General features: G+C 41.2%; 1 long non-coding RNA gene across 1 annotated transcript; it reads right to left on the bottom strand.

The window, feature by feature from the left end:
- Positions 1 to 4,398: 4,398 nt before the first annotated feature.
- On the bottom strand, positions 4,399 to 5,958 carry LOC149971188 (uncharacterized). The gene is made up of 2 exons (XR_016492572.1): positions 5,134 to 5,958; positions 4,399 to 4,765 (listed from the first exon to the last, which is right to left on the bottom strand). It is a non-coding gene; the product is annotated as an uncharacterized LOC149971188 (long non-coding RNA).
- Between the last annotated feature and the right edge of the window lie 1,962 nt (positions 5,959 to 7,920).

Here is a 7,920-nt window from a genome sequence, read left to right as displayed (position 1 = left end):
AAGGTGGTCTATTGTATGACAAGTGACAGTTTAATTATGAGTAAAGATATCTGGTACAACGTATACGGGCCCATTTCATTCGGTTCTTAAGGAACCAGCAGAAAAGAGCGCAGATGTCTCATATACAGAACAGAAAGTAGGTTGATTCTAGAAGATCGGGTCTTCGGGTTGGTTCAGGCTGAGGTGTAGTCTTCTTGGATTGGCCCTGTTGGGCCGTCCGTCATCCCTCTGAGTCTTGTTCTTTGCCACACAATGTTCAGCTAAAAAGGAGATTAGGTGTGTGCGCTGTCCTCAGTCACACAATGTTCGGCTAGAAAGGAGATTAGGTGTGTGCGCTGGTTTCTGCAAGTCAAGGCTGTCTCATCTGTGTGTCCTCGGCAGTTAGTGTGTGTAATGTGTGTGTGCTGTGTGTGTGGGTGTGGGAGCTATCCTGTATGGGACCTAACATGTTTTACTGTGAAAATACGTTGTCTCAGTTATAGCAATGTAATAGCAGTAGGCTGGTCACCTGCATAAGAAATAGCACTTCCTTACACTAGTCACACATGTGAAGTTTAGGAAAGATGTGACTTTTTTAACCCTTCAAAACAGACAGTGTGACCCAATTAAAGGCACTTCCGGTTGGCACAGGAAGCTATAAGTAAACACATGTCTTTATTGACATAGCCACTTACAGAATCCTGAGTTTTAAGTCTTTAAGTTAAGAATTGACTGATCTACACAGGTTTGAATACAGTGATTTTCATAATGACAGGTTATGTGTTTCAAAACACTTTTAGGGTGAGCTAGCTTGATAGTTAACGTTTGCTTTAGTTTGCGCGCCAGCTCTGCAAATTCAGCAGGTGTGTGTGAAGGCGTCCACTGCAGGTCATTAGTTTTGTTGGATCAAACCATTGTGAGGCAAAGGGCGGGAGTCGCAATCTTTTGAAACTTAAAAACGCGCTATTAAGTGTCTATAATCAGCATAAGTGCTTTCATTGCGTTCATTCATATTATTGAAATTACATAGATATGTTTACAGTGATATATTGGGGGGGGAAATCATATTTTTCCCAGGATAGGGGGGTCGTGTCCCCCCCTGGGATTTCTGCCTATGCACGTGATATCTCCTCACTCACGTGGTTGATTGAAGAACTGATTTGTGTTGTGAAGCAGAATTCACCAAGCGTTGGATTGTTCACCCACTAATAGGGAACGTGAGCTGGGTTTAGACCGTCGTGAGACAGGTTAGTTATAAATTATATATATATAAATTCAAAGATGAAGAAGGAGGGATGACTAGAAACGATTCAGTTGACCGTTTTATGTGTGGATTAATTGTCGGAGTAGAGGAATTTGTGTAATTCAGGTAAAAAAATAACGCAATGTTTATACCACAGGACAAATTAGCTAGCGGGTTAACTCGCTAAATTGCCATACATGTTTCATGCCTTTCGGCCTGTCCCCAATTTAATGCCATTGGTCACATATTTTGTTTTGATATTTTAACCTGCTGGTATGTTTATAATGAACTTTATCTGTCGAAAATGGAAATTGTGAGGTTTGAGGTCTTGTGGTGGCTTTACTACTTTGTCCCGCTCCGGGATGGTCTAGCAACCATCGCGTTTTTGTCCATTTGGGATCCTGTGTATGCGGTAGATTTTTGCCGTGTTTGCGTCCACTTGGGAAATGGGAGATACGGGTCCGGAAACCTTTTTTTTTTTTTTTTTTCTAGTGATTTGTTGACCGCTCGGTGTAATTGTAGGTCTCTTACGGTCCACTGCTTTTTGCCGCCCACGGGTCCACCCAGAACACGACTGTAATCCTGATATATTGAGGTAAGTGATGGGGTGATCCTGGAAATGAGTCACTAGTTCTGTGTGTAAATGGGCCCGTTTGATATTGTATAGAATGCTGTTTAAGTCTATTTTCTATTGTATACTGGGTTTCCCCAATGTAGTGTTTTTTGCTAAATGTGCAAGTGATTATATACATATATGACATTTGGAGTGTAGAGTGAAATGAAAGACAACCCCCCCTCTCCAAAAGTTGGGTCTGTGCTGTTGTGAGTTGAAAAGACTTGGATAAATTCATGATGAGAGGGGGTCAACTACCCCCTCTGCTGGGTAATCTAAGAAAGCAACTGGGGGAGGAAAGGGGGAGTGTACAGGGGGTTGGGGGGAAAAGAAGGGTGTGGTGTGGGTCCAAATTGTGGGTAGAGCCTATTCTAAATTTAGCTGCTCACACCAATTCTTAAAAATGAGGTCTGCTGTGGTTGTTGTTCAGTGTATCAGGTCTGTTGTGTGGAATTCATCATGTGGTATCTCCAAGAGAAATGGGCCATGTGTGGTGATGTAACCGTTAATGACTTTGAGGTTCCGTTTTCGATCTGGTGAAAGGAGGTGTGAGTGGTTAATAATGGGGATGTAAATAATTGCATTAGGGAAAAAGTGACTCTTGCTTCCTTGTGCATTGATGCATTCTGTTTGATGTTTTGTATGGGTCATTATCCATATTGTTTATGCCCACCGAGAGAACCACTATGCATGCTGGTGTCTAAATGAACCTCTGTTTTCTCCAGGACCTTTTTGAAATGGTAAAATGTTGCTCCAGGGTAACTCTCCACTTGTATGGGTTATGGGTTATGAAATGGAGGGATTCTATTAACATTTGAGTCTCCCAAGACTAGTATTGGTTTATTTCCCTTAAAATTCCAATCTGCCACCTTGCCATTTGGTGTAATACTTAAAGGCCCGTAGATGTCCTCCTAGGATCATAAATTAAACTGAGGTAAGCTCCAAGTTGCCTCTTTTTCTGGGTGGCAGTGCAGAAGTCGATGTGGTGAGAGATTCATTCAACCATAGTGTTGTTAAATATGAACATAAACGCCATATTGTGCATTTAAATGGTTTCATTGTTTTGTTAAAGGAAAGGAAAAACCTAAAAGAGGAAGTGCCAAACTAAAACCAAACAAACCATAAATATATAGAGTAGAAATAAATTATGAATAAAACCATGTTCTTCTCCATCCATTTTCCTGTCTGTTAAAACCCATTTTCTAATACAGGCCATTTGGTGTTATTGTCTGTAGGTTCTGGATCCACTCCCGTGCTGCCCACAGGTCCAGAGGCCCACAGGTCCAGCCTATATGTGACTGTAACCCTGATATGGTAAGGTGAGTGATGGGGTGCTCCTGGAAGTGGGTTATGAGTAAATTGTAGGTTGATGTGGGCACTTGGCCAATGCAAGTTCAAAACAGACAGTGTGACCCAATTAAAGGCACTTCCGGTTGGCACAGGAAGCTATACGTAAACACATATCTTGCTTGGGGTATTCTCTTACAGAATCCTGAGTTTAAAGTCTTTATGTTAAAAATTGACTGATCTAGACAGGGTTGAATGCAGTCATTTTCACATTTTCAGGTTATGTACATCAAAATACCTTTTGGGTGAATTTAACCACTTCCGGATGCTCCAGGATGCTTAGATTCGACACAGGTAGACCTCATAGTGGTCTGATGGACTGTCATAGAAGACAGGTTCATAAGGCATTCATAACCCACATAGGCTTCAGGTTGAATTTAGAGGTGCAGGCAATGTATTCCTATGGGGAGAGAAGTCAATGCAAACTGTTTGAAGTAAACACCTTCTTTTAACTGCTAAGGGTTAATGCCACACGGCCAAGGTTAGGCTTGCACGGATCGGGAGGACCTCAGGAACGTACCTGAGGTCGAATTGTGCTTCTCACCCTAGCAGTTCTCTCACTGTCACCCAAAACAAATGACATTTTGGGCCTACTTTTCTCATGGTCGCTGCGCTCAGACCGAGCGAGCTACGGGATATCTCGTTGAACTCTGCACGGCCTAGAGATTATGTTTATGCCCTTGCCTGCTCTCTGTGTCTTTCAGCACCACACCTTTTCACTCCATCCTTGCTGTGTGTGTGTGTGTGTGTGAGAGCTTTTCTTTGACATCTGCTGGCGGAAATTACTGATTTACAGTTTAGGAGGGTTACCTAGTCACACATGTGAAGTTTTGGAAAGATGTGACTTTTTTAACCCTTCAAAACAGACAGTGTGACCCAATTAAAGGCACTTCCGGTTGGCACAGGAAGCTATAAGTAAACACATGTCTTTATTGACATAGCCACTTACAGAATCCTGAGTTTTAAGTCTTTAAGTTAAGAATTGACTGATCTACACAGGTTTGAATACAGTGATTTTCATAATGACAGGTTATGTGTTTCAAAACACTTTTAGGGTGAGCTAGCTTGATAGTTAACGTTTGCTTTAGTTTGCGCGCCAGCTCTGCAAATTCAGCAGGTGTGTGTGAAGGCTTCCAACAAAACGAATGACCTGCAGTGGATCAAACCATTGTGAGGCAAAGGGCGGGAGTCGCAATCTTTTGAAACTTAAAAACGCGCTATTAACCTTTCTGATCTCCCCATCCCGGATCCGGGTTCGTGAATACAGACTCAAGCTCATTACCATAACGCAACGTTAACTATTCATGAAAATCGCAAATGAAATGAAATAAATATGCTAGCTCTCAAGCTTAGCCTTTTGTTAACAACACTGTCATCTCAGATTTTCAAAATATGCTTCTCAACCATTGCAAAACAAGCATTTGTGTAACAGTATTGATGGCTAACGTAGCATTTAGCATTAGCATTCAGCTGGCAACATTTACACAAAAAAACAGAAAAGCATTCAAAAAAATCATTTACCTTTGAAGAACTTCAGATGTTTTCAATGAGGAGACTCTCAGATAGCAAATGTTCAGTTTTTCCTGAAAGATTATTTGTTTAGGACAAATCGCTCCGTTTTCTGCGTCACGTTTAGCTATGAAAAAACCCCTGTATCCAGGATTGTGTAAATCTATCAGCAAGCTCATTAGCATAACACAACGTTAACTATTTATGAAAATCGCAAATGAAATGAAATAAATATGCCATCTCTCAAGCTTAGCCTTTTGTAAACAACACTGTCATCTCAGATTTTCAAAATATGCTTCTCAACCATAGGAAAACAATAATTTGTGTAAAAGTAGCTAGCTAGAGTTAGCATTTCGCGTTAGCATTTAGCGTTAGCATTAGCGTTAGCATCCAGCACGCAACATTAACAAAAACATAAAAGCCTTCAAATAAAATAATTTACCTTTGAAGAACTTCTGATGTTTTCAATGAGGATACTCTCAGTTAGATAGCAGATGCTCAGTTTTTCCAAAAAGATTCCTTGTGTATTAGAAATACCTCCGTTTTATACATCACATTTGGCTACCAAAAAAAATCCATAAATTCAGTCCTCAAAACGCAAACTTTTTTCCAAATTAACTCCATAATATCGACTGAAAACATGGCAAACGTTGTTTAGAATCAATCATCAAGGTGTTTTTCACATATCTCTTCATTGATACATCGTTCTTGGACACATGCTTTCTCCCCTGAATCAAATGGTAAAGTAGAAGCAGCTGGCAATTGCGCACCGAATTCGACGCAGGACACCAGGCGGACACTTGGAAAATGTAGTCTCTTATGGTCAATCTTCCAATGATATGCCTACAAATACGTCACAATGCTGCTAAGACCTTGGGCGAACGACAGAAAGTGTAGGCTCATTCGTTGCGCAATCACAGCCATATAAGGAGAGAATGGAAAACAGAGCTTCAGAAATTCTGCTAATTCCTGGGTGATGCATCATCTTGGTTTCGCCTGTAGAATGAGTTCTGGGGCACTTACAGACAAAATCTTTGCAGATTCTGAAACTTCAGAGTGTTTTCTTTCCAAAACTGTCAAGAATATGCATAGTCGAGCATCTTTTCGTGACAAAATATCGCGCTTAAAACGGGAACGTTTTTTATCCAAAAATGAAATAGCGCCCCTAGAGCTCTAACAGGTTAAGTGTCTATAATCAGCATAAGTGCTTTCATTGCGTTCATTGATGGGGTGATCCTGGAAATGAGTCACTAGTTCTGTGTGTAAATGGGCCCGTTTGATATTGTATAGAATGCTGTTTAAGTCTATTTTCTATTGTATACTGGGTTTCCCCAATGTAGTGTTTTTTGCTAAATGTGCAAGTGATTATATACATATATGACATTTGGAGTGTAGAGTGAAATGAAAGACAACCCCCCCTCTCCAAAAGTTGGGTCTGTGCTGTTGTGAGTTGAAAAGACTTGGATAAATTCATGATGAGAGGGGGTCAACTACCCCCTCTGCTGGGTAATCTAAGAAAGCAACTGGGGGAGGAAAGGGGGAGTGTACAGGGGGTTGGGGGGAAAAGAAGGGTGTGGTGTGGGTCCAAATTGTGGGTAGAGCCTATTCTAAATTTAGCTGCTCACACCAATTCTTAAAAATGAGGTCTGCTGTGGTTGTTGTTCAGTGTATCAGGTCTGTTGTGTGGAATTCATCATGTGGTATCTCCAAGAGAAATGGGCCATGTGTGGTGATGTAACCGTTAATGACTTTGAGGTTCCGTTTTCGATCTGGTGAAAGGAGGTGTGAGTGGTTAATAATGGGGATGTAAATAATTGCATTAGGGAAAAAGTGACTCTTGCTTCCTTGTGCATTGATGCATTCTGTTTGATGTTTTGTATGGGTCATTATCCATATTGTTTATGCCCACCGAGAGAACCACTATGCATGCTGGTGTCTAAATGAACCTCTGTTTTCTCCAGGACCTTTTTGAAATGGTAAAATGTTGCTCCAGGGTAACTCTCCACTTGTATGGGTTATGGGTTATGAAATGGAGGGATTCTATTAACATTTGAGTCTCCCAAGACTAGTATTGGTTTATTTCCCTTCAAATTCCAATCTGCCACCTTGCCATTTGGTGTAATACTTAAAGGCCCGTAGATGTCCTCCTAGGATCATAAATTAAACTGAGGTAAGCTCCAAGTTGCCTCTTTTTCTGGGTGGCAGTGCAGAAGTCGATGTGGTGAGAGATTCATTCAACCATAGTGTTGTTAAATATGAACATAAACGCCATATTGTGCATTTAAATGGTTTCATTGTTTTGTTAAAGGAAAGGAAAAACCTAAAAGAGGAAGTGCCAAACTAAAACCAAACAAACCATAAATATATAGAGTAGAAATAAATTATGAATAAAACCATGTTCTTCTCCATCCATTTTCCTGTCTGTTAAAACCCATTTTCTAATACAGGCCATTTGGTGTTATTGTCTGTAGGTTCTGGATCCACTCCCGTGCTGCCCACAGGTCCAGAGGCCCACAGGTCCAGCCTATATGTGACTGTAACCCTGATATGGTAAGGTGAGTGATGGGGTGCTCCTGGAAGTGGGTTATGAGTAAATTGTAGGTTGATGTGGGCACTTGGCCAATGCAAGTTCAAAACAGACAGTGTGACCCAATTAAAGGCACTTCCGGTTGGCACAGGAAGCTATACGTAAACACATATCTTGCTTGGGGTATTCTCTTACAGAATCCTGAGTTTAAAGTCTTTATGTTAAAAATTGACTGATCTAGACAGGGTTGAATGCAGTCATTTTCACATTTGCAGGTTATGTACATCAAAATACCTTTTGGGTGAATTTAACCACTTCCGGATGCTCCAGGATGCTTAGATTCGACACAGGTAGACCTCATAGTGGTCTGATGGACTGTCATAGAAGACAGGTTCATAAGGCATTCATAACCCACATAGGCTTCAGGTTGAATTTAGAGGTGCAGGCAATGTATTCCTATGGGGAGAGAAGTCAATGCAAACTGTTTGAAGTAAACACCTTCTTTTAACTGCTAAGGGTTAATGCCACACGGCCAAGGTTAGGCTTGCACGGATCGGGAGGATCTCAGGAACGTACCTGAGGTCGAATTGTGCTTCTCACCCTAGCAGTTCTCTCACTGTCACCCAAAACAAATGACATTTTGGGCCTACTTTTCTCATGGTCGCTGCGCTCAGACCGAGCGAGCTACGGGATATCTCGTTG

Source organism: Oncorhynchus mykiss, chromosome 27, assembly GCF_057628025.1.
Source record: "Oncorhynchus mykiss isolate SJ-2025 chromosome 27, ASM5762802v1, whole genome shotgun sequence".
Classification (NCBI taxonomy): domain Eukaryota; kingdom Metazoa; phylum Chordata; class Actinopteri; order Salmoniformes; family Salmonidae; genus Oncorhynchus; species Oncorhynchus mykiss.
The sequence above is the reverse complement of the archived record's forward strand: the minus strand, read 5'-3'. Positions and strand labels throughout refer to the sequence as shown.